This window comes from Lepisosteus oculatus, chromosome 5 (assembly GCF_040954835.1).
Source record: "Lepisosteus oculatus isolate fLepOcu1 chromosome 5, fLepOcu1.hap2, whole genome shotgun sequence".
NCBI lineage: Eukaryota > Metazoa > Chordata > Actinopteri > Semionotiformes > Lepisosteidae > Lepisosteus > Lepisosteus oculatus.
Genome location: NC_090700.1, coordinates 8,487,573 through 8,514,955, shown reverse-complemented (window position 1 = coordinate 8,514,955; position 27,383 = coordinate 8,487,573). Strand labels below are relative to the sequence as shown.

The following is a 27,383-nucleotide window of genomic DNA, read 5'->3' as shown; positions in this document are numbered from 1 at the left end:
TCTACATTCTGATGTAGACCTCGAGCATCACTGCGCGGAATCCGGGTGGTTTGATGTCGCTTTTCAATACGCATCTTCGCTGAAGCATCTTTGCCCCCACTGTTTCAAAAAGTTCCCACTCTTTTGTGAGCCTTAATAATGACTTTCTTTCTACCGTACCAGGTTTTGATTTGACTTAGCTGATTTATATCTCTCTGAACTCCCGACCTATGAATAAAGCGGGTGAACGTTGTCACAAGCTTGTTGCATGCGCATTTGTGGCCGGGTCCCCCCCATTTTTTTCAGGTTGGCTAACGTTTCAAGGTTTCACATTGTTACATCATTTTCTTGCTAATTTCTGCATGACGTACAAACTGCACACACGGCAGAAAAAAAAAGACCTAGTCAGTATCTCTACGCAGAAGGCCCGCCATGGATTTGTCTTGGTCGGTTTCGGGTGTCTCAGCACACTCACAGAAGTTACATAGTGGCAGTGCAGGTTAGCATAGACTTCTACCAGTACAAGAATCACACCCCCTCCGCCCCCGGCCTTATATAACGCTTCTGAAGAAGCTTTTTCACATATTTTTTTTCTTGCAAAGCTTTATGTTCTTAAAATGCATGTATACATTTCCATTTGGAAGGTAGGTTTAAGAAGTAATTTGAAATGTGACACAAGACTGTACTTCTTTTCTAAAGGTTGGTTCATTGGGCCATTTCTGGATGTTATTAAATGTATGATATGTATATGCTGAATACTGGCCACAGTCCATATCCAATTTTGATCAAATATTTGATATTCTTATCTTGTCAGACATCAGAAAACTAGGAAAGTACACCAGGTTACTTCTTTGAAAATTATTAAATTTCCTGGATTGTTTCCTCATTTCTCCCTCCTGCTCCAGCAATACTGATTTTTTTCTTTTTTGCCAATATTCTTAATTACTTCTTAATTGCTTCAGAAAAACTTTAAGATAGTAATATGTATTTTCAGACATTAAAAAAAACCACAGCGAGCAATTACCAAGTACCATTGGTGTAGCCTTAATAGTCTTCAACCTTTAAAGCCAAAATGTTATGCGTTTTATGGTGCTGTCTACTTCAATAGTAAGACTTAATCTTTTAGTGAACAATTTCAGGGAATTATCTCCATCTAAAGGTTGAAAAATCTCATAGAGGCAAACCTGGTATGTTACAGTGGTTGATTTCCTCCTACAATGGCCACTCCCTGATCTTATTTTACAAAGAAACACAGCTTCTTTTGAACGACAGCGATAACTTGAATTCGAAACTTTCCTCGTGCTTCATATCCAGCGCACATGGCCGTGAGAGCACAGTTGCTAAGGTGGTAAAAATACATTTCCTGAACCAGAGCCCCCACAGACTTATGAAGACTACAGTGCGTTTTCCCATGGCTTTGTTATGACCCTGCAGAGAAGCACATGTATATGACAATTGTTTTACTTAATGCAAATTTGCATAATGATAAGAAACATCTGTTGTGTGGCTTCAGCATCTCATTCAGTGGTAGAGGAAGTCATGAAATGAAATAGGCCACAGAATTTAACTGTACACTCGAGTGCCGTTTTTTTACTCATAGCATTCACTCAATTATAATTTAGTACAGTACATCTATAGTCTTTTTTTTATTAATACGTTATTAAATTATTGGGGGGTTTCCCTTGGCGCCGCAGAAGTTCTACAGCAATCCTGCAAAGGTGCATTCAGAATAAGAACACATAATGAATAGCCTACCCTTCTTTCTTACTACATTACTGTGTTTGTGACAAGCAATTTACTAAGTATGCTAATAAAAAAATGTGTTGAGTCAGTTCGATACACGTTTGTCCATTTCTAGGATATACTAGATATATTTGTTTGCCTTCAAAGCAAAATATCAGAAATCTTTGATTCCCATTGTCACACGTTTGAAGTGTGTAGCAGAATATACACCTGGTGTATTTTCAAAAAGTAGTTTGGAACCAAACAAGGCCTAGTCCAGATCATCTGGTTTCAATTGAGGCAGCTTTGGATTCTGCACATGGAAACTATATCAGTGTGCTGTAAAAACAGTTTCTAGATAATTGTTTTTTATTCTATTTCTTCACCTAGGGAAACTAAGGAAAAAGTAGTCATAACTTAATGTCCATCATTGTAGATTGCAGCTATGTGCCATGACGATCTCGATTTTTTTCTGCTATGCCTGGGCTATTTCTAAGACAAATAGAGGCAAAGCATCAACTATAGAAATTGGCAATGCTCTTTTATTTAACATTTGTGTTTATGACTGTAGATTCTGATAAATAAAGAAAAAAACAACCACAGCTTGCTCTGCAAAGGTGCACAAAACAGTTCTGCTCCAGTTGTGGTATCATAAAGGATCACACATAGTGTTGTTTTAAGAAAGATCAGGTAGAGTGAAATTCAAGACATGCTGGATGTTTTGAGAGTTTGGAGAGTTAATATGGCTGGTTTGTAATGCGCTTGGCAGCATGCAACAAGGGCAGATCCAGAGAGATTCAGCAAGATTTTTGCAGGATTATCATCCTATCTCTGTGGAGTACAGGGGACTGAAGTATTCCGTATCTAAAGTACTGTAAAGAATTGAGTTCAAACGGTATTTTATCCAGTAGAGGATTTAATGAAGGAATTATACCATCACTTGTACAAAGCCTGCATGAGATCTTTAATGTTTGCCAGATTGATGAGGATATACAATAATATAGAATAATATATATAGCATAATGCAATTTTTTGTATTCAAACAGCTAATGCATAGAGGCATTACAGACCTGGCTTACATCAGTGTAGTAGCTTATAGCTCCCTCGACCTAGGAGGTAGGTATTTATACAGTAAGTGTCTAGTACCATGTTTGGAGAAAAATAAATGGTTAATTTCTCTGGCAGATAGTTTAATTATAAAAAATAACTTTAGCACGTTTTTAGGTAAGGTATCAGGTGTATCTTTCACCGGAATCAAATTGTTTGCTTTGTCAACGTGCATGTTATCTCAGTAGCATGTGGGCAGCACAGACTAGATGTGATCCACAGGTTCTGAAACTGCTGAAGGCAGTTCTGGCAGGACATTGTGTCTGGGAGATTTTCTGGCTGTGTAGGGGTGGGAGAAGATGTAGGTGGCATAGTTTACACTATGTATTGTTAACCAAGAGATGCTTCACTAGTTCTGGTCTTCATTGTCTGATAACTGGAGTAATAATCTACAAGATTCATATTACAACTGAGCTGCATGAAAAACTAAAGTAGAAAACGCTTGTGTGTGGACTTTAGCTCTTTAGCTATGCAAGATTTCAAATTACCTTGGACTCAGTTCATTGAAAGAATCCCCTCTAATGTATCACCGCAAAAGTCTGATTCAAAATGAGGAGTTCTACAACTTCTGCATATAATCTATTTAGTCATGTTTGTTTATCTGTATGTACAGTATGCAGGAAAAGTAGGATAGGTGAAGGTATTATACTTAAACTTGTGTTTATGTGTTCTGCAGTGAAGAAAGAGGTAGCTTTGAAGTTCACAAACCCTCACCAACATTAAACTGACAGTTCTGAAACTACTGTAGAGCAGAGCTATCAATTTTTATACTATCTTTCTGACAGTAGCTCTTAGAGATTTGCTAGCTTCTCTGGAGAAATTGTTATGCTCTGTGATAACCTGCAGATGCTGCATATTTAAAAGAATAGATCAAATATTAAATACAAATATTTATTGCAATGAATATTAATACTTATTAATTTAGAGGTCTGCAGAGATTCGTGTTAGAGTTTTAATCAGTATTTTCATTTACAGCTTTTCACTCCTGGATGACTGAGTTCCAGTCCACATCAAAACTGACATAAACAGAAATTGTGTGGATAGTAAAGCCCAGAATGTTTTTACATCATCATGATGCTTTCTGACAATACAAAATACTGGCCTGGGGAACTGAATGACCTGAAAGAATGGTTTGGCTTGTACTGAGGTCCTTTTGCAATTCAGTGTATACTCAATGCAGCTGCTTGCTTTGTAGGTGGGTGAGCAGCCAACAAGCTCTTAAATCAACATGAACACAACAAGATCACAAGCTACTGAGAACAGGAGTGGGATTAACAGTGGATGAGGAGGCCATCTGAGTCTTCTACATATTTCCAGCACTATAGTGCAAAAGACCTTGAAATTGTAGTTTTTTAAATATCTCCTGAGTTGTTTAAGTTGTGTGCATTGGGCTAACGAGTTATCTTATTGCCAAAGTAACAGATCTAGGAATAGATGGTATATGGTGTATTCTGCTGGGAAAGGAATTGTTTGTGTTTTATTTACAGATTGAAATCCTGATGTTGAGATGGAAACTGGTGGCAGGGAATGAGCTAAAAGCAATTTTAGTGACTATAAATGTCTCCTTTAATAATGCCGTAGAGACAGTGAGTCTGGATCAAGTGGCATAGACCTCTGAATAGTTATAGTCACGTAATTCTTATTGTACTAAGCTTTGTGTAAGTAGTTTGGCTTTGCCACATTTTTTGAAGATCTGTAAAAATACAGTTTCTTTATCATGTATCAGCCCACCGGGCACAGGAGGAGTTGCTTCTCTCAAGAGTAGTGTTACACATAACTTCATAATGCATTGTCTGAGAGTTTAGCATTTGTCTAAAGTTTTACCAATAAAATATCCCTAAGACTGCTTTATTGTAGAATTTCATCTGTTTTGTCTTTAATTGCTAGAATCATGCAATGCACTAACTTTTAACTCAATATAAATTGTCAAATGTTTAACTTTAGCCAGAAGCTACTTTACTGGCAATCCTTGGCAAAAAAGCTTGGTAAAAAAAATGTGCAATATCATTAATTTGTAGCTGTAAGTCTTCTAGCTATTTAGTGACACTTGTGTTATATGGGAATCAGAATGAATTCCATTACCTTAATTTGGTTTATAAATTAAGGGCTTTCCCCAGATATGAGCATTTCAAATAATGTTGGGCTAGTTGAGGTTGCATTGACTACTGCTGTTTTAACTAATTATTCACCATACAAGTATAATTGAATTCAGGACTTTAAGTGAAATCTACATTTTTCTAAGGCTTTTTATTGACTTCACAAAATATTCCTTGTTGTTTTTGAGCTGTTATTTACTAGGGGAAAACTTTTAAAACAGAATGTTCTCATTTTTCCCAGGGTTGAAGAATATCCTGTATTTAAATGGTAGTACTGCAGAAATGTTTTCCAGTGTTCCACGTTCTGTTTTGAAGTTGCCTGAATTGAAGCTGGAGGTGGCTTGATCTTAGCCACGCTCAGCTTTGATACAGAATAATTAGTGCAGGTCCACAGGGGCCACCCACAATGAAATGCTTAGCTCTGCTAAACAGGGGGACGCAGTGTGGATCGAAACAATTGTTTGCTCTGCGGATGACTCTGATGTTGTCATGGAAAAGCCAAAGACTTTGGGGAGCCTGTGTATTCTTGGGCAAGATGCCAGAGAGCTCAGTCTTGCTATGACTCTGTGGCAGAAGTATTAATGCAGTGCTTTGTTATGATGAAGGTAATTTAATCCACCAAAGGGAAAGAGGTTTTTATTCTAAGAGACTGTTGAGGAGGGGGTGGTATACAGTAACATGGGTTCTGTGAGCGTCATGAATTTGTACCTCACTAGAATGATATAGTCAATATTGCAGAGACGGAGTCATGTGTTAGACTTGTTGAGGTGTGATAATCAAGATATACTGTAAGTAAGTGAAACAGAAGGGCTAGAATTTAATATGTATTATTTTCTTTGAAAGTATTGTGATGCACACTATAATGTATACCATATGAAGACTGCCTAGTAAGTTAGTACTGTGTGGAATGAAGTAGTCTTGTACAGTATGTTATCTCTGGGAAATAACTAAAATAGCCATAGCAGTTTCAGTAATGATCGTCTTCATTTTCTCTAAGTTTGATTATGGATACTTAACCATCTCTCTGATTGACAAAAATTGATCATTATTTTTTCACCTATGTGATGTGTGTTCGTTTTTCTAGTTACATTATTTGCTTTAGCTGTTCATTCAGCTGCTTTTTGTGTTTTCTGTTCACATGAAGTTTTTGTGGTTGTTTTAAAAGTTGGAATCTCTCAGCTGGAAGGGAACACTAGACACTTTATTCTCCATGAAGGCACAAAAAAACTCAATGTTAAGGACCTGTCAGGATCATTATTCAGCACTGTTAATGGCCCTCTTGAACAGGTATCTATCAGCTGTGTGTAAGACAGGGTTTTCATAATGAACCAATCATCTGCTTTCATCCTGTGCTGGCTTTCCCTTTCCTGTAATACATTTTTTTATCTCTTATGCAATTTTAAAACAATACTCCATTTACAATGGCTTTGCTCATTCATATTGCTTTGCCTCTGTGGCATGAAATGCTTCAAAGCAGGTTGTTATAATTTCATTAAAAGAGAGGAAAGACATTAAATAAAGCTTTCAGAAGACTTGCTAGACAGAGGCACTATTTTTAAGCAAGATTGCAGAACCGCACTTCAGTCTTGTGGGCATGGGAGATATGATGACACATCACTGAGTAAAAAAAAAACAGCCACCCCCCACCTCACAAAACAACTACGTGAATAAACCAAACAATGTGATAGAAACATCATACGAAACCTTAGGGAAACACGTAATATCTTATTAAATTACAGAATCATCCATTTTAAAAGCTATATTGGATCCGTAGTCGCAGTGGCTTTACAAAACGTTCCCACTACCAATTTTTGGGTTCTGTCCTTTGGTTGTGTTAGGCGTAGTATATTGAAGAACGCTGAAACCATTCCACCAGAAACAGTTTGTCCTTGATTTTTGTGGTAGAGTGTAATATCTGAGAATAAGTGCTTAAAGAAACATAGAATTACCATCCCACACGTCTAAGAGCAGGACTGTCCTGTGGTCTGGGTTATGAGTGGTTTTAGTTTGAATACCAGTCATGACTTCAATGCCTTCATTTCTGCAGCAGACATTTGGTAGCTGTGAATTGAACTCTGTTACCCTGTCTTTTCATTCAATGGCAAGAAGCAAGTCTCGGGCATCAGTAATAGTAGGCACTGAATTCAAGGTCTAAAGAGCATCTCCGGTGCAAGACAGTGAATATGTGCTGCGTTTATCCTGATGTTCCAGACCTTCTGTATAGTACAACGCATCCCTTTTCTTCTTTGGACAAACCACTGCACCAGAAATTGTGGGCTTCTATAGAAAGACCCCTTATTTATTATACAAACATATACTTGCTTGATAACGATGACTGAGATCTGTACTTTCATGTTTTTCTGTTCAATAAATTACATGTTTTCAATAGGACCTCAGTGCATGTTTGGGAGAATATTCCATTAAGCACCAGTCAGACGGCGATTCAACATCAGTTTATTGGTATAAGAAGACTCAATCGTCTCTATTATTTTAATGTCAGTCTGGCTGTGCTGGGTAATGCACTCTGGTATTTATAAACTACTGAATTCTGAAGACTGTCTATGCTCAGGTAATACATTTTTAATCAACTATTACAATATTTGAATTTGAAAACTCTTCCCAAGCCAAAGTAAAAGAGTTTCTCAGTTTGGATTTGATGTAGTTACATTTTATGTGCAGATTTTAATCATTTGTGAAAATGTACACAATAGTGAAAATACAGTATACCATTTTGAAATTATTATACTGCCCCTTTTAAACTTCAGATGTATGTTTAGGCTGATAAAGAGAGCCTTTTCAAAACAGATAGTTTTAAGTTCTTGCACATAATAAACCTTTCTCAGTCTTTTCTTTTTGCAAGCAAGCTCTTGCAGTAAAAATGAAATGTGTTAGTTGAATTGTGGATAATGATTAGATCGAGCTAATCACATGAGCAAACAAGCCAGAAAATGACCAACAACTTGAAGTGGAAGTAATGAAAAAACCTTGGAGGCCTCTCTGAAACTTGCATAAACATGTAAATATTTTATTAGCTGTGAAATTGCAGGAGTCATTTCACCAACTCTGCATGTCTATCTGAGCAACACTTGAACAGCTTTGCATGTCAGTGTATTATCAGCAGATTTCTGACAAGTAATTTGACAGGAGATACTAAAGAGATTAATCTTAAAAAGAAAAAAAACTTTTTTTTTTATTTGACATGAAAAAATATCGTCACCACATTCCAAATGATAGACTATGTTTTGTAGAATTAATACAAACCTAATGTAATGATCATAACTTAAAAACATAACACATTTAACTGTAATATTAAATTAAGTAAGCGTTTATGGGTTTATCAATACAAAATTCAAATTCATTTTTTAAATGTGCCTATTGCTGTGATTAAACCACTACCTACTTACATCTGGCTGATCATACTTGTAGTGTACAGATAAAAGAAATGAGATTTTTTTTCAGTTTTTGTTTCTAGGTAAGTGCCTTGCACAGTTGATACAGCTTCAGTCCAGCCAGCAAAAAGTTGACAACTTGGGATAATGTGCACAAATAGAAGTATGTTGGTAAGTTAAGTGCAGGGTCACATTTACTGAAATCCAATACAATCAAGAGCTTGGCTGCTGACAAAACAGTACTATCATCAGTTCTAGAGATCCTTGGATCTGTACCTTTTCCATAATTCTGTTTATGACATGTTAAGGAGTTTAATAGTTCAGTTTTGGAAGGGACACAAACACAAAGCCCCATTGCAATGCATCATTTTACTTATGGCCCAGCCTGTGTCTGTCCTACTCCCTTATTTCTATCACATATGAAACATCAGGAAGGTAAATATATTTCCCAACATGCAGCTGTTTAACCCAAATCTGTTTTACATTTTGTTTCTTAAAAAAGGTTGGCTGTTTGCTTCTGTAGTCTCAAGGTCATTACCGTTTCTGCAAAATGGATTAGTGTTTCATTTAAAATACGTTGCTTCCTAGTATTCAAAAATTCAAATTGAGAGCCCCATTACAAAATGTCAGTATAGGTTTAGGGGTTTAGTATTTTAACTCCCCATGTCTGAGTTGTACTCAAAATAGAGCATTGCAACAAGAATAGACTTACCAGATCTGTTGTTAAATGCTATACAAAACCCTACAGCTTGTAAAACCTGGAATACCTTAACCTCCTATAGAGTGTGGGTCTTGTTCCATGCCTGAATTGCTGAAAAGCCAAAGGGAGAGACTGCTTTATTAAAATCTAAACTCTGGGGAGAACATTAGAAATGCATTCTCAAAGTGGATAAAGCCAAATTCAGGGCATTTTATTGTAGTGGTTCTGTGGACTTCCAAAATAAGACAAAAGTGAATGAATCCTGGCTCTTATTCAGGGATTTTTGCAAGTTATAGAAATGAATAATATATACACATTTTTTCCTTTGTCTTTTTTCCACTGGGTGGTATTGTTTTTTAACAGTCTAGTGGAGTTTTATACACATTGAATTCTTCAAGGGCCCCATACAGACACAAAATAACTCAAAAGAAATAGATATTTTTAATTAAAACTTATGTGCTAATCTTTACCTTGGGTGAATATGGCATATGTAATTAAAATAGGTTTCTATGAGTTTGGAAGAAACCGAAATGTAATGAAAATGTGCATGGGTTTTTACCCTCAATCTATGAAATTTCCTTCAAAAGCCTGAGGGGAATGTTTTATTATTGCCTGTACTGTAATGGGGACTCCCTTCCACCACCACCAATGTGCAGCCCCACCTGGATGATGTGATGGCAGCCATAGTGCACTAGTTGGCTCCCCACACATCAGCTATCAGTGGGGAGGAGAAGAGAGTGATGAAGCCAGTTCATAGATGAAGATTATTAGGAGGCCATGATTGGTAGTCCTGGGGGAAATTTGGCCAAGACAAAGTAGCCCTGGACAGCACATTCCTAATCTTTCTGAGAAGCGCCCTGGGATTTGTAATGACCACAGAGAGTCAGTAGTTCCTTGTTCAAACATAATGTGTTACTACATGATATATATGATTTTACATCTTGAAATACTGCTGTTCGGTGTCGCAGTAGTATGAAGTAGAGCCCATGACCACGAGGGTAATGGAATCGTATTGCAGGTGAGGCACTGGTATTGTACTCTTCACCAGCTTCATTCTGATTGCTTCAGTAAAATTCCCAGCTGTATAAAAATGGTTACAAGCCATTTTGAATAAACATATTAATCCAATAAATTAAAAATTGCAATATTAAAACTGTAAATTGGATCTAAACTTTGATTTTTTTTCAAAATGTTGGTATTAATTTCCCTTCTTGATCAATAAAGTCTTATCTTATCTATTAAATTGTAGCCTTCTAATACATTTTAGGTTTTCCTAGAATTGAAGTCAACAAAGGTTATAGTTGAATTGTAATGGATTAAGAGTAAAAATACCTATTGTGTACTTTTGTGGCTGGAGCGCAGTGTATTGAGGGCTAGAGACACTTAATCTTTATTAAGGTGGGAAAAAAAATATCAGGGGAGGATTAAAGGTTTCCATTCATGCTTGATGTGATTTTTCTCAAAGCTTTACTTGAACACAGAAAACTTTAGAGGTCTGTCAGGTTTTTCCTGCCTAACCTACATACTGTAGAGAGAACGACAGAGAGAGAAGGGTGGCTGAAGGTTTTCGGTGTCTCACGACAAGTAGTGTGCTTTTGCAGATTCACTTGAAATTGGAACCCTGTGGGAACACAAATGTATGGTAGATGTGTTTAGTAGATTGGGAGTGTAGGCCAGAGTTTCAAATTTTAAAAAAGACATATTTTTGCAGAGTGGCCTCTTTACCGTCTTTGTTTACGGGCAACAAGTATTAGCCCTGAGATGCCGTCATAGGTCACTTGTCCTTAGCCAAAGTGACCATGGACAGAAAGTTCTCATGATATCGCTGATGATACTGTAGGACACGTAGGACAATTGTTTCTTGGATTTGTGCACTAGCTGGTGGTTTTCACAGATGAGTTGTGTGATGAGCCTTCATAAGGAAGGGGCTGTTAAGTTATGCTTGTCACTTTCTTATTTTAACTTCAACAAATTTCTGTGGGTATATTTTATGTTATAGAGTTTTAAGTCAGGGCACGGAGACCATCATAGAGTTTAAATATACAGTAAAGGAACAGGTAACAGATTTATTCCATGCTGAAAAGAAAATAAAACGACGTTTCGGCTGTGGAGCCTTCTTCAGGTGTATGGAGCCTTCTCACACCTAAAGAAGGCTACACAGCCATAAGATTGTGTTCCTTTGTAGCCTGTTCCTTTGCACCTATTCATGCTGACGCTGCTACCTACTTGAACTAAATACTGTATACAGTAGTTGATCAGAACACACTTTAAAATATTGGCTATTTCACTAGGTTGATTGGGACATTGGTGGTTTAATATCCTTTGAACAACAACATTCCTGTCTTCAGGAATTAGAAAATGTATCTGAGATATTTCGGTGTTATCCTTGTATCGTTCAATCTAAACCGTATATAAGATTTTTTAAGGAACACAGTTATCTAAACAGATGTTTGTATTACACAGTTTGACTTGTGCAGTTGTGTAAAATTGTTCTTTACGTGCAACTGCTAAAAGCTTTGAAAAAAACAGCCAGTCTGACGTTATCATTTGATAATGATTCAGTTATGTCTTTGTCAAAACACAACTGATAATTAAGCTTCATAGTTTTTTGTACCCTTCTAATTAATTACTAGACTGAGTGGATTGTCATCATATTTCTTTGTTTATTGGCTTTTTAATGAACTTCAGAAACAAAATGTCTGAGACATTTAATTTAAAAAAGCGTAATCTTTTTCTTAACATATGGCATATGTGAAGTACATGTAGAATGTAATACAACTACTCAAGTGAAATAAGTCATTTTGGGCTAGATTGTAGTACATAAAGGCTTCAGTGTTCCTGTGTCATCAGACACCTTATGCTGAACACAGTCCCACAAGAATGCAAGAACCCATCTTGTACTGTGCAGTGGAACCAGTAACAAAACACTGAACATTGGAACTTCAGACTGAGAAGACCCACCAGCCTCGCCACAAAATTAAAACCTGTGCTCCCATTGTCCTGGACAGACAACATTTTGACAGGCACTCCTCACTGCCTATTTTCATGGAACGTCAGGCTCGTTAGGAGAGTGTTCCTAAGATCAGAGTTCGGACATGTTTACAGTGCTGCTCAGGATGTTTCTCAGAGTGTGTGAGTGGTGACACACCAAGACATTTTGGGCTCGGAGTTTTGAGCAGCATTAGCATATGGCCAGAGGTTGAACCGCTTGAAGACCTTCATCCTCCATTTCGAATCAGTTTCTGAGCATAGAAGGAGCTCAGATTCAGATTCATACTTCAGTGACGTTCTTCTGGATCATGTACCTTTTACAGTATGCAGTGGCTTGGCCCCCAGGTTTAGGGTTTTTTGGGTTGGTTTCAACAGGCAGCTTCAGCAGTATCTTCTGTGTCACTGAAAAACGAACTGCAAACATAAGACGTTTATTCACGCTAAGTGCTTGTAGCATTTTAGTTCTGCATCGTTAGAGCCATGAAATTTGGTTTTATGGTCCTATACATTGACCTTCATGCCTCTGATGTTTTTTTTTGGAAGGAGCTTGCCAAGCCCTTGCGTGTATGGCACCCTCACACGAAAGCATATTTATAAAAAATACGTAATTTTAACACGTCTCAGTGCATGCTGTCTTTGCTAATAATAACTGTTTTACTCTGTGGACAGGAATACAGGCATATTCCGGAGTTTCAGCACATGTCATTGTTACTAAAATTATGTGTCCTACATTTGTTGTATAATGATATCATTTGCAGATGCCATTCCCACTATTTTAAACCAATGGAAAAGTAGGATTCAGAGTATTTTTAATTAAAATACATGTACAGGGGTTCCAAAAACTGTTTTGCCTCTTTTCCATTTTCCAGCTATGCTTTATATTCTATAATGACACGTTTTCAGCAAATAAATGTGTGAATGTATATGTGATTAATAGAGCAAATTAATGTGTTGCAATTTAAAGCACTTGATTTGTATATTTGTTTTGGATTATAAGCATTAATACAGAAATATTTGTTATATATATGTTGACTTTTTCCACCTGACAACTGAGGACTGTATGTAGCAGTTTAAAAAAATTAATCTATCATGAGAAATACAAATAAAGCAGTCCTTCTATATCTCAAGATATAGACTTGAAAGATTTTATATGCAGACTTTTGTGTTAAGTGAATCTATATAGTTTTAAAAAGTCAGTTGCAGAATGTTCATGCCTGAAATCGGATGTGTTTAGATTTATAAGAGGGTTCATATTTATGGTATTTCTGACCATTTGAGCATAGATGTGGTCTTTTTTCTCCTCACTGCCTATTACCTTGTAACTTAGTACCAGGAGTTAGACTGGTAAATCATAAGGAAAATTTGCCAGAAGGACATTTTTGCATTGTTGGAACCTGTCTTGATTACAACTACAGATTTTTTTTGTATCTTTGGCAACATTACATTCAAGGCTCCAAAAGTGAAATGTTTTCTTTTTTCTTTTTGCATTTCAGCATGGAGTTAACCCCTGCGTACTTCTTTGTGCCTTGCACACTGATACAGCTCTCCACTCTATAATTTATTCATTATATCATAAGAAAGGCTCAACAGCTTTTGTCCATTCAACTGATTCAGGTCTTATACTGTATGTTTTTGTTTGAGACTCCAAACTTGTGGGCAAAAAAACATTTGACATGAACCTAACCACAGGCAGTTTTTGGTTTCTTCATTCTCATTGACCATGTGGCATTTATATTTGTGGATAATAATTCTCCCTATGGTATTAAAAGAACAGCCATTTCTCTAATAAATCTACCCTTTCTGTCACATCAGTAAACTACAAATATTGAAGTGGCATCCATGTAGATTTCCCCAAAAGAAGTGTCAATTTCATCCATTAAACTAGTGTTAAAAGGCTGTAGTCTGACCTTTTTAGAATTCATAATTATCCTAACAGTTAAATAGTGCATGACAGTGCTAATTTAAAGCTGTTTACACAGAGTGGGATATGTATACAGAGCTTCCTGCTTGCCAAGGCCTGGAACAGATTGGAAGAGAAACAAGCGTTATGCTCTCTGTGCTGCTGTGTTTTTCCAATGTTTGTGTCTCAGAGACCTTTAAAAGCTACTTGTAACCTCAAAACCAGACAGTAATCTTCCCATGTTCTCCAGAATCACATAAACTCACTTTTCACCATCAGCTATAGCCCAGATCTAACAATTCTCAGAAGCTGGCAGTGATTTAAAAAAGAGTCCGAATGTTTTTTTTCTTTCTTATTTATTCTATTTTTAAATAAGGAATTGAAAAATATCAGGGAAAGCAATACCATAAAGTGAAAATCAACCATTAAACAATATATGGCCATGCATGTTAAAGGGACAAGTATAATATTACAGGGTTATACACTTTTTCAAATATCCACAAATTTCCTTGCTGGAGGCTTTTTTAGCAGTCTAGAAACATTCATCCATAGCCGTGTGTTTTATGTTTTCATGTCAGTAATATGGGAGCTATAGTCCAAGAAAGTGGTAGCAAGCCAAAAGATTAAGTCTTCCCATATAAGACTGTTCACAAAGGAAAAGATCGATGCGGATGGTGTACTGTTACAGCATCAGCCTAGGGATTGTGCTCACCAGAGGACTTTAGTAGGTGGAGTGCACCATTGTGTATACAATCCTGATATAGATATTAGAGCTCTACCTATTCTCTCATAGCACCTATGACTACTCTATCGGACTTGTGGAAAACAAACTCCAATTCCTTTTCTTCACTCTTTTCGTTCTGATTATGGCTAGAATTTACCATAAGGGTTTGATAGTGCTGCCTTGTTTCTTCAGCATTTTTGTTTTTCATTTCCAGGTGAACCTTTTTTAAACCTACTTCTGCTGCCGTATTTCATGAAACATTTTCTGCTGTGGTACACTGCACACTCATACTTTTACTGGCAGAGAGTCACTTTCTCCTAAACTCTTCTTAAGGAGCTGTGCAGTATATGGGGAAAAAAGACCATTTTGATAAAGCCCTTATGTTTTTTTCTGGGTCTAGGTAGCAGTTTGCAAATGTTCCCTAAATGTTCCTAACATGCTTCTGAATCTTGTAGAAGATTCATGAAGTGTTCCGGCCTGTTTTCTTGTCTCAGGTTCAAGCTTGCTCTGCATCGTGAGTGGATATCCAAATCTGAGATACTTGGTAAAAAGAAATGTTCCCACTGTGGCAATCTAGTCTTTACTAAAGGCACAGGCCTCAGCTTGCGAGTGTAAATATTTGTGTTATTCAGCTGGAGTGTAACTATGAAGTCTCACAGGCTTAAAATTGAATGTGACAAACTACAAGGCAATTGATTTAATATTCCCAGATCCTGATACATGCAGGAAAATGGTAATAGAACAATAGAACTGTTGTTACAGAGTCCAGCAAGCAGAGAAGAAAAGATGTGAAACTTTCTGCATTCATAAGACACAGTCTTTTCTTGCTAAGCCAGCATGACATTCTGACACATTTCAAAGTGTAGCTGGCATTACGCATTTGAAATAGTACAATCTCGTTGTCACACGAAGCCCATAGAAAGAGCCAGCTGCAGGAAAAAGGATAATGCTTGCTGTCACCAACCCCCACATCCGTATTCTGTTTCTGTTTTTTTAAGAACTATTTTTTAGGACGATTGACTCTACACGTGTTGTCTAACTGATGTTACATTTGTAACTTTTTGTTTCGCCAACCATGTATAACTCTTCCTCCAAAGCCTTGGACAAACTATCCATGGATGGGATGTGTTGTGTCAAATGAAATGGAAAAGGATACAATCACTGGAATTGCACATCTATTTTACTTTCTCATTCCACTGAGCAGCATTCTGAAAAAATAGACATGGGCGGCCCTGATTCCGAGGGTTACCAATTCATAATTCAGGCAGTCAGGTTGTTGAAAGGAAACGTTTGGGCTATATTAGAGTGGGGAATGAGTAACAAAGGTGTTAAAAACTCTGTTTAGGGCAGGTTGGAGAGAATCAAATTTTTATATATCCAGATTGTAACGCAACAGTATCAAATTGTCATAAAGTTTTATTAAGGGTTTATGATGTGGTAATTTTAATGCTTCTGTCTCACAATTTGGGTTCTCCTTTGTTCTTCTGCATTTTTTCTGCATAGCTGTTTCTGGCCCCTGCTTAGAACTGAACCTCTTCTTTCTTTGTGGTAAAGGAATTTGGAGCCCTGAAGCAGTTCACCTTTCTGTACAGCTGTGTGAGAGTGTGAGAGACAGACAGAGAGAAAAGAGAGAGCAAGCATTCCTTTCTCACTCCCACTCTCCAGTACGCCCCCCTCCTGGTCTCTGCTGCCCCACCCCCAGTTTCCTTCCTGTTCTTTTTTTAGAATCCTTTGCATGTTTTTCCCACATCCGGCAACAAAGAAAGTCTTGTGCCATTTCTGAACAACATTTTTTTTGTGGCAGACTCAAGACTCAAGACAGCAAGGATCAAATGTGATGGTTATTTAGGGTAGATATCCCATTCATCACGTGCACAAAAAACCCCAAAGACTTAGCTGACTAAAAGAGTTGCTCTGAAAACTTGAGCACGAATTAAAGACTCTGGAGGATATCGGTTTTAATTGACAGGATTGTCCACCTGTTGGATGAAGGGAGGCCATATTTTTTTTCAATCTCTCAGGTACACTAAGCATTGTTCTAGTATGTTTTTAACATATTTAGTTATTTTCACTACTCTTGTGTATGCCTCCAATACATTTCCTTTGTTTGATCATCTTTGGAATCTGGATAAAGGAAGCTAAAGCAAAAAGCTGAGGAGATCTAACCAAACAGGGTTTCTGGAGTCTAAATAATAAAGAATGGATAATTTATTCCGCTTGATTAAAGAGAGATCCAGCTGTATTGGAATATGATGTCATTGTTTCTATTCATACATCAGATTAGGAGTTTTCTTTCCTTTCGACAACTGTGTTTTCATGCATATACTGTAGTTCTATACAGTGTATTTAATTCTGGTAGTATAAATTCATTTGTAGGAACAGGTCAAGTTTTATTCCGTGCTGAAGGGAAAAGATAAGAAACACAACATTTTGGCTGTAGAACCTTCTTCAGGTGTGAAGCCTTCAAGGCTTCTAAACGTGTCTCTTTTCTTTTCCTTTCAACATGAAATAAGCCTTTACTTGTTCCTTTGCAGCCTATGCATGCTGACGTAGCTACCTACTCAAACTAAATTATTGTGTAGTTTGCAAATATACCTACTCTTACATTTCAGTTTTATCTTTGTCTCCAGATGACACAGCAGATGGAAGTGAGGCATAGATGACCTAAAAAATGTCATCCCCACACACGTAGAATACAGACACACACCCTCTACCATATTCACCAGCACACACCAAAAAGCAGTAGCACTGCCCCGTGGAGTTGTTTAGAAATCTGGTGACAAAATGATTATAGTATAGGGGCAACACACAGTTATGTATTAGTATAGTAGCCTGTTAAATACAGAAACTGAATTGCTTTTTCTCTGGCTTCTAGAAAGAAAGATAACCGTCAGTATTTGCTGTAATTGGGAAGGGGAATTTATTCTGAGGGCTTGTGTATCTGCAATGTATAATGGACATCAGAGATTTATCAGGAGACAGCTGGTTTATACTTTATGAAAATATTGGTACAGTAATTGAATCTTTATAAATTTTTAATTCCCAGCAATGGGATTGAAACTAACTGGTAAATAATTAAATTTTTTTGTAGCAAACACATAAAAGGTAAAGCCTTATTTTAGTGTTAATGTCAAGGACTTGGTGTTTAAAAAAGAGTGTTATTTATTTTTTCATCATGATCTTGCATGTTTTTCCATCTACTGGAGAATGTTAGCATTTCGCAGTTATGGATTGAAACGATTGATTCCCTTTTTTGGTAGTTGCTGTTTGTTTGTCAGTAAGGTCTGGTTGTTTATCCAAGGAGCTGTGGTCCTAAACGTTATCTTCCAAGGTGATGGCCTAATCTTCAAAAATATTTTTTTAACCATGTATTTATTAAGCAGAATAAAAAATGATAGCTGCTGAAATGAACTGACACATTAACAATATTAATATGTGATGGTGTGAGTAGGCAGTCATAATTTAAACCTGTTTTGTCAAGGTCATTAAAATGTAGTCGAGTAATAACTGGATAGGCTTTCTGCCACCCCTGTAAATGCTTGATGCTTTTTTTCCCCATTACTGTGCAGCTGAAGTAATCAATTTGATAAGCTTTCCCCTACAGAGAGTAAAGGAGATGCTATGAAGGTAAGAACAAGAGCGATCCTAGACTGTAAGAACTGTGGAGGAATGTGAAACGCTACCACACAAACTGCTTAAGTGTGACATTCAAAGGGAAATTCGATTTTCAGCAATTAGCTGTTGTGGAATGTTTAGAAACATATTTTTGGTGCAATAATTTTAATTCCAGCACTGACTGAAAAACACTGTAGCATGTACTTTAGACTAATATTTTATTTTTCTGCAGCCAACACAGAGCTTAACACCCATTCTGGCCTATATGCTGTATCCTGACTCTTTACACTTTAGTAGATTGAATGCTATGTATTTCAGTTGGCTATTTCTTGCAGGTCATTACTTGTTTTCTTTACAGTGTGGCACAAAATATGACAGGAGATATTTAGTTTCTGGGAAGGATCTTGTCAGATCGTATTAAATTATTGGTATACAGATGTGAACATCGCTACATTTTATAGCTGGCCAGCCCTGAGCTAGACAGATCTTTGCAATGTGAAGTGTCAGGATTTACTCAGACCTCATCTTAAGCAGTTTCATTCTCCTAATATACTGCTACTTTGAAAAACCTCTCAGAGCTTATTCATGTGTAGCAAACCTTATGAATGCTTCTGTTCATACTGATCGGGGAGATATTAACAATAAGGAACTTACCGAGGCAGTAATATTTCCTGAAATAAATATGCAGATTTCATTTAATCGTGAGTCATGTTTTCTTGTAACTCCTGGAGTTGTTAGCAATATCAAATATGACCAAACTCGAGCGGTACGAAAGCTGAGGGTCAGGGAGTTGAGAGAAGATGCTACATTGTCTTGGTTAAGCAAACTTCCTGTTTTGTATGGATTTTGTAGAAATTAACATAATTAACAACTGGTAATATAAGTTACCAGTTGCAACCTTTGTAAGAAAACCACAGGAAGTAGTCCTACCCTTCATCCTCACTAATCTTTGTAACACATGGTTGGCTGCCCACCTAACACAGGCTTTACTACTCTTTTTCAATTTGCCTTTTCTTAGGTTGCCAGTGGGTTGCTGTCTGTGGGTTGTTAGTGTGGATCAACAAAAAAAAGGATATTTTCTCAGACTGCAGCCTTTATTCAGGCAAGAGAGGCGAAATCACCCGGCTTCTTTGGTTTACCACATAAGACAGAGACTAGTTAAGCAGAGACACAGATATCTTCACCAGGATTGTAAATACTGCGCATTGGAAGACAAAGAGCCTTAATGTCTAATGATTTTATATTCGCAGTTTTAAGTTTGGACTGAAGCAAAATGTTTAAATTAGAATGGAGCATTTCCAGATTTTAAAGAAAGAATGTTGCTAATGATTTTATTGAAGAAGAAGATGCCCTGATAGCACTAGTGAGTCTTGCAGTAACTTACCTATTAACTTTTGTGAAAGTCCCGTCTTTCATTCTATAGAGCCATCGGTAAAAAAGAGAAGCTATCATGTTATAAAAGGCAGCAAGTGTTTCTTACTCTCACTTGGGGCATGTTTCTGGAACTGTGGTGGTTACCTAATGTTGTGGCTGCAGTGCTAGAAATTCAGTTTCATCAAATTGCTGAGAATAGTTGTACTGTATTTGTTTTTTTTCTCCCTCTTGGTTTATGAGAGCACCTTTCATTTGAATATTTTGCAGAAGAAGCAGAAGACCCTCTTTCTTAAGGATTAGCAAAATGTTTAATGTTTTGTTTCTTTTTTGACTATAAAATAGTTTGTGGGAAAAAAAAGACTTAATGTTCTCTTAATATTTCTAAACGTATATCGTTTCCAAATTTCCAAAGTTTCCAAGGTTCTGTTTAGCTGAGATGAAAATTAACTCCTACCCAGAGGTCAAAACGAAAAGGTTGTTTGCATGTGTAGCAGTAATGCTTTGTTAAATATTTGTGTAACTATCAATTTGGTAAATTGCAAACTACGGTATATAAAAATGGAGTTAACTTAGAAAGTGAGAAAGTGAGTGGCTGTTGCTTTACTGTAGATGGAACAGAAAAGGAAGATAGATGTTTTAGTCTAAGCAGCTTGATATTCTTCTATTTGTGATTTCCTTGATAGAAATAGACTGATCATGTCAGGATTATAGTGTATGAACTTTCCAACTGTATGATGAAATCTCTTAATAAATGAAGTAAATGTCTGCTTCTTAATGCTTTAAAAGTACAAAAGAGGTGTAAAGGGTTGTGATGATCACAGCAGGCTGGAACCTATTTCAGAGCCATAGGTTGTGAAGAAAGACAAAGAGCACACAGCTGCTCTCTTCCTGCATAGTTCCAGGATCATAGAGAAAAAGACCATTTCGAACACAGGTAGAACAAACAGGCTAATACGGTGCTGACCAACACCCATACCACATACACACCAAGTCATAAATAACAGTGATACAGAGTAAAAGTATCTGAATTCCTTGTGTGCTTTTAAGTCTTGATTGGAAAATGCACAGTAAGTAATTTCTAACCTTGTTTTTGAGAAGGATGCGGTCCACTTCACTGCAGTGTTTCTCGTAAGGGGCAAAATCATGTAAACATACTGTAGGATTCTAGTAATGTTAGGCAAATGCGTAATGATGGAAACAAATTACAATTACAAATTCTGACAACAAGTTGTTTTGTGTTTACAGATTTCCTAAAGGAGTTTCTAAGATGTACTCATGGATATACACTGTGGTACCTTATTACAGGTTTCAGTTATTGAACTTTTTTCTCAATTTCACACTTACCGAAGCTCTTTCAGATCTTTAGCCGGACACACTGTAGAAAAATCTGTGAAAGGAACAGTAAAGCCTTTGCATTATTCGCAGAAGCTCTGAGAGCAACTAGAGAAGTGGAATAGTAATAATTTGTAACATCTGGAAATCTTCTGGAAAGGGAATAGAACAGGCTGTACTCTGCCATTTTAGCATTTACTGTATAAATCAATACCCCCTATTTCCACAGTATTGTGCCATGATATGGTACAACACCATGTATTCTCTTATCTAGTGCATACTGTAGATACCCATTTTACATTTTAATGGATTTTAATTTGAAATTGTAGTATTGTACAGTATTTATCAATTATTTTGTCAATGAATATTATTAAATTTAAATAATTTGGAAACAACCATGCAGTACAACCTTTTAAATTATAGTCTCCTAATTCTTTAAGTTTACACTGTTTTGCATTCATAGTGTTTTATATCACTGTGAAGTGAAATCTTAAACACTGTGATCTAAACATAACTGTCGAAGCTTTCAAAAGTTTCTTTTATTCAACAATAATTATTTCATTTGAAACTAGGATTAATTAAACTGTATTAAATAAAATCAATCTTCCAAATGTTGCGCTAGAGATGTACGGTATGTTTTCAACTGACAAAGTGTCTAGGAAATCAGAGAAGTGTACACATATTAAACATTGAGTAATGTACTTGGAATTCAGTTATATGAAGTATGAGGTGGTACTTTGTACATCGTACTTATGTTTCTTTCATCGCTACTCTATGTGAGCTCAACTAAGTTCATCTTCCTGATTTTATTTCCAATATAGAGTAGACTAGTATAGTAGATGCAGGTTTTTATCTCTATTTTCAAACCTGCAGAAACAAAATATTCAATTACAGTTTCAAAATGAATTCCCTCATGTATGTTTTGAGTCATTTCTTTCTACATTTTAAAACTTTAAAATTTTACTTAGAAAAAATCCCAGTAAAGCAAAGCATGCCAAACACATCTACATTAAAAAATTAAATCCATCCATAATTTTCACTTTATTAGATGTTTAGCCACTAGGAATGATTAAGGATTAAAAAATGTGAATTAAATTCCCAGCCACATAAATAATAAATTAATAACAGCAATCATACCAAGTTTAATTACAGTTCTGAATATAATAATAATATCCCATCAACTATAGTGGCCTTTAACTACTGTTCAGGTGTTCCTATGTTAAAGCGATGGTATTTGGAGGAATTCTTTTTGTTTTTGAATGTTTTTAGGATACTAGATCTTTCCATATATAGCACTGTTGGCAAACATTCAGCTCATGAATAATGTAAAAAATGACGTAGGGATATTGCTCAGTAGTGACATTAAGTTGGATGACTAATGAAACAATATCTTCTGGTAAATCTTTTGCTGCGTCTAGCACTTTGAACTGTTTTCAAATATACATAAAACTTTAAAACTAATTCCAGGGTGAAGTTGTTCAGTAATTTGTTTTTAATGGATGTTTTGACATTGTCTCCTTTAAATTCTTACAGCTGTTTCTTAAATATTGGGTTAGATGTGTAGTTCATGTATGTGCGTCAGATTGTGTCTGGCCAGTCCCTGACTCATCGTAGAAAATGGACTTCTCGATTCTATTGATACTATTTCAAACCCAATGGATGGTATGTTGCCATATGAAGGAGGAACAGCCTAGTAATCTGATTTCTGCAAAGAGAACAGCATGGGCAAACAGCTTGTTAAAAGAAAAATCACAATATGAGGTCATTCCATGTTGTCTGTGTGTGGCCCAAAGGCCACCTAAGCAGGAGGCAAAGATTTCCCCAATCATATTTTCCTGATCTTTACTAAGTAACATTTAATAGTAGCCCTAACTACTAGTAGCAGAAATCCAAAAACAGATGCTTGAATATTATAGCCAAACCACTGTGCTTCTAAAAGCGCGCTGACCCCTACCCTGAAGAGCAGTTCAATTTAACTTGGTTTCATAGGTCATTGGTAAGGAGACGGCAATTGTACAGAAAGCTATTAGATATAGGAATTGCACGAGTCCTTGTATAGTCTGCCAGATGAACTCTTCATCTGAAAGTGTGATTCCCATTGAGGTATTCTTGTTCTGTAATACTTGTAAACCACAAAGAAGCCATTTTGAGGTCCCAAGATTAATGAGCATCGCTGCGTATCTGTAAGCCTTTTCTGAAGGTATTTCTTGCTGTGCAGGAAAAAATCTTAACTGCCAGCATCAGGACAGAAGGATTATGCATATTAGACTTTCCTTTCTACTATATCTAAAAATACTGAAAAAATGTGCTTTGAAAAATTAAGAGGAATTTAGTCTGTGGGCATTGTAATTATTTTCTGACATAACATAATCACGAAAAACAGCAAAAAAAGCTGCTTCAGTTGGAATTATTAAATAATTCCAACTCAATGTAATCAGGGAATCACATTAAAATGTTCAGTCCTTTAACATTCCAGTAATGCCTACAAGATACTTTGACTATAGGTAGATTTTCAAACCAGAAAAAGCTCTTCAGTTCTTGCTTTATTCTTGTGCAATGTACCTTATAAACCATAGAATATTGACTAATCTAAGAAAAACGAAACACAACAAAAGCATTTTTTAATTCTGTTATGTCTTTAGGAGGCCTGTTTTGTCCTTTATGGCTACATGTTTCAACAGAAAATGAAAATGGTTTTAGCAGTTATCCTCAACTATTGAGAAACGTCATGTGGTTAGATTAGATGTCATTTTCCTGCTAAAGTGTTTGCTTTCTCCAGCTGCAGTTTTCAAAGCAAACAGAGTAACACTCCGGAAAAGCACAGGCGCACACAGGTAAACATGCACAAACACACCCATCCTTTGCTTTTTTGAGTTTCTAGAATTGAGCATATTTCCCAGTTCCATGTTAGTTGAATTCTAATTTCTTCCAAGAGTATGGTACCCTTCAAATGTCTTTTTAAGTCAAAAAACCAAGTGCATATCCAAGAGTGTTCCTTAGCGTATACTGTACTGTACATTATAGCCTTTTTTAGTCTGAGACTCTGTTTAAATGAAACTATTACCATTTTGGCTTTTCCAGTTCTGTCTCTTCTTGTGACAAGGGACACTCTTATGATTGAATGTAAAAGTCAATGACTTCCCCCAATAAAGCAATGTTTATGCATTACCTACACATGAAATTGTACGCTGTGTTTTTCCTACAGTGCATTCTTGTCATAAAATAGAACATTTTGGCTGAGTATCTTATTATCTTAAGTAAACTCAGACTGAGATCCTGATTTTTAAGTGCAGCCTCAGAGGGGTTAGGTGTTGGCATTGTTACATGATGTTAGTTAATTGCCACTACTTTTATCAGATCACTGCTTTTGTCCAGACGTGAGTTGGAATGATCTAAATTAAAAACAGTACAATTATCTCTCCTTCTTCTATGGTGTTCCCTCCATTTCCTGGTAGTGTGCTTTCTTACTGAGGTTTACAGTGTGTCCCCTTTCTGTTTTGTGAAACTCTGAATTGTCTTGTATAATAAGAAAAACAGTAACATTCACCCCCAACAAAATGAGTTTATGAGTTTTCTGAAGTTTGTGTTTTATACCCATTCATAGCTTCCTCAAGCGTTCATTTTCCTTCTGGTTTCTAGTCTCTGGAAAATATCAGGTTGACAGAAAAAGGAGTTTCCATGCCCTGTATTTTTTTTTGTGCTCAGCCAGAAAAAAAAAACTTTTTCTGCAGTATTTTGACTCAGCGCCTGCCAGCAGCCCAGCATATCCCTTATTTGGAAAGTCGGAATTGAGTGGGAGTTGAGCAAACTTTAACCAAAGAACATTTTTTTCTGTTTTGTATAAAAGGAGTGAGATATGAAAGAATCATGGTAAAATACTTTGGTTTCTACTCCCTCTCTGTAGTAGTAATTGTAGTAGTAGCAGTGGCAAGAGTAATAATAGTGTAGGACCTAACAGTGCTTAGAGAAGCCTTGTTGAAACATTACTCATAAGAAAGAGGAAACATTCTCTAGCACCAACTCTGTTCTTTTTTTCCTCTTTTTTTAAACCAAATGGAAAGCATGCACTGTAAAATCGTTACTAATTTTACTTGGTCGCTTGTACTGAGAAAGCTGCTTTACAGAAACAATAAAGTCAAAACTCACTAATGAATGTTTTGTATCAATTTCAGAGTGCAGTGACATTTAAGTGCACAGAAATGAGATTACAGAATGCAGCCCTGATGGGGCCTTTAGAAATTACAGCACTGTGTAAGAGGCTGACACCCACACCAAGTAAATGGTTAGGTTGATAGCAGATCTTATAGTGAATTACTGTGTATTTTAGCCTCTTAGTAATACTATAGGTTACCATTAATTAAAGTTGAGGTTAGTATTTGCAGTCAACAACATTTTTTTTTTCTTCAACCAGTTCTGGCACAAATGTGTGTCTGGGTGTACTGTTTTTCCCTGTAACCACTAAAGTATTTAATTTTAAAAAGTTGAGCGTTTTAATTCATAATAATTTTAATATTTGGCTTCACATCTCATAACAGCTTTGCTCTCCAGAGCTGGGTTTTTGAGGTCCTTAAATGTAAATCAATGTAAGCAACTTCCTGGGATGTTAGGGTTGTGTCCCTCTCTGGTCCAGTCTGCACTCCCAAGTCTTATCATTCCTTTACTGCCTGACTCATGTCGTGATTTCAGACAGGAAGGTGACCGGTCATACCATTGCTTTGAATCGTGTACTGAGTAGGTCCGTCTGTGTCCTTTCTGTGCAGAATTTGTGTTAATAGCTAATTACTTTATGAAACTTTCTCTCCAAGGAACATAATAAAACTTAAGATCCAAAACTTAAGATTCAGCAAATGCCATACAACTCCATCTAAGAGAGGCTATCCTGCAACAGTTAACTCAGAGGTATCATTTCACACTAATCTTTTGCTTTCACAGCTGAGTGTTTCCCAGGTTTCCGTGCCCAAGTTCTCACTGCCAGCTGGCGTCGAGTCCTTAAAAGTGCTTTGCGCTTTTAACGCCTTACTTCCTAGAGCAGAACCCCCCAAAAATGATCATGATTTGCTTTGTTGTGGGCAGTTTAGGTTATGATATGAAATTGGATTGTAGTTTGAAAATGTATCATTTAAGATACCGTTGTCATATGTGCTCAAACACTGAGCACCCAGGATTTGTACCCTGTTATTTATAATCTTTTTGCAACTTATCATACAGACTTCGTTGAAATCTTATGACAGCTGGAGATGTTTGATGTCAAGAAGAGCAGAGCGATTTCACATCAGTATCAGCGAAAAAAAACAGTCACGTGTAACCTTTTGAAAAAAAGCATTTGAATCTAGCAATGTCATCTTTTTGACTACAAAATCCATGACTAAAAATGATCAATTCTAGTACTGAACTAGCAGTTCTTCATTATACAGTTCATAACTGTATAACAATGGCAACAAACAATGCAAACAATGGCAACTTTCGTCAAACGCCATTCCGTATGAACTGTTGATCAAGTGATGTACACCCTGAAAGAACATGCATTTTAGTCTTACTGCTAATGTAAAGGTTTGTTTCTGGACCAAAGCGTTGAAGAGCTTTAATTCAGTTAATTTGCTTTTGATTGTCCTGTTGCTGTTCATGTTTTACTTTTATATATATGAAGTATAGGTAAATTCAGATATATGTAAAAAAACATTTAAAGACAAAAGTAAGGTCTCTTTTCTCATGTATAATTTCTTGTAAAGGCTGTGTTTTCTTTTGGAGTTTAGTGATGTAACAGTGGTTCAGGAAAGTTAAGTGAGGGGAGCCAGGGACAGGATTACTCTGATCACATTTGCATGCTGAATTGGGTCAGGTCTAGCTAGGCTATACAGTAATTGCTGTTGAGGAAGGCTGGGTAGGGGAGAAAGCACGTTTAACAAAATTGTAAAATGCTTAAGCAACAGCTCGACTAGGAACAGGACTTTTAACTGAAAATTTCTGGGGTATGACTCACGTTTGCCTGCTCTTTGTGTGAATCACTGGCAGCTTTGTTCTGTCACTTGCTTTGTTCTGTTGCTCATCAGGTTTCTGAACAGTGAGAATGGCAACGTGCTGCTGCAGGTAATAGGCCGGAAATCTAGGCAGCTTAACCATGAGAACTGGTTGTTTTCTGGGTTCATTGAAACTGCTGTCCTTCACACTGTGATTTTCTCGTACAATTTTTTCACCTTCTGGCAGAAACCGGAGTCTCTTGGATAACGCAAGTATCAGCACTCCATTAACCCTGTGGCTGATTTTCCCATGCTGGATTAATTGCAGCCTGATTACCATGACTAATTATAACAAGCGTACTATTGGGAGCACTTTGTGTAAAAGACTAGAAATTGCAGCACTGTTCTGATTCAGCATCTCACTGTATAATGGCATTAAAACCTCATAGCCCGGTTGTAGCAAATCATCGTTTCCATTATGTTGAAAGCAGAACCCT

At 36.6% G+C, this 27,383-nt stretch overlaps 1 protein-coding gene across 1 annotated transcript in view; it reads left to right on the top strand.

Annotated features, from left to right (window-relative positions):
- maml2 (mastermind like transcriptional coactivator 2) overlaps window positions 1–27,383 on the top strand; it is a 64,516-nt gene that overhangs the window by 1,406 nt on the left and 35,727 nt on the right. The gene's annotated exons all lie outside the window — the stretch shown is intronic.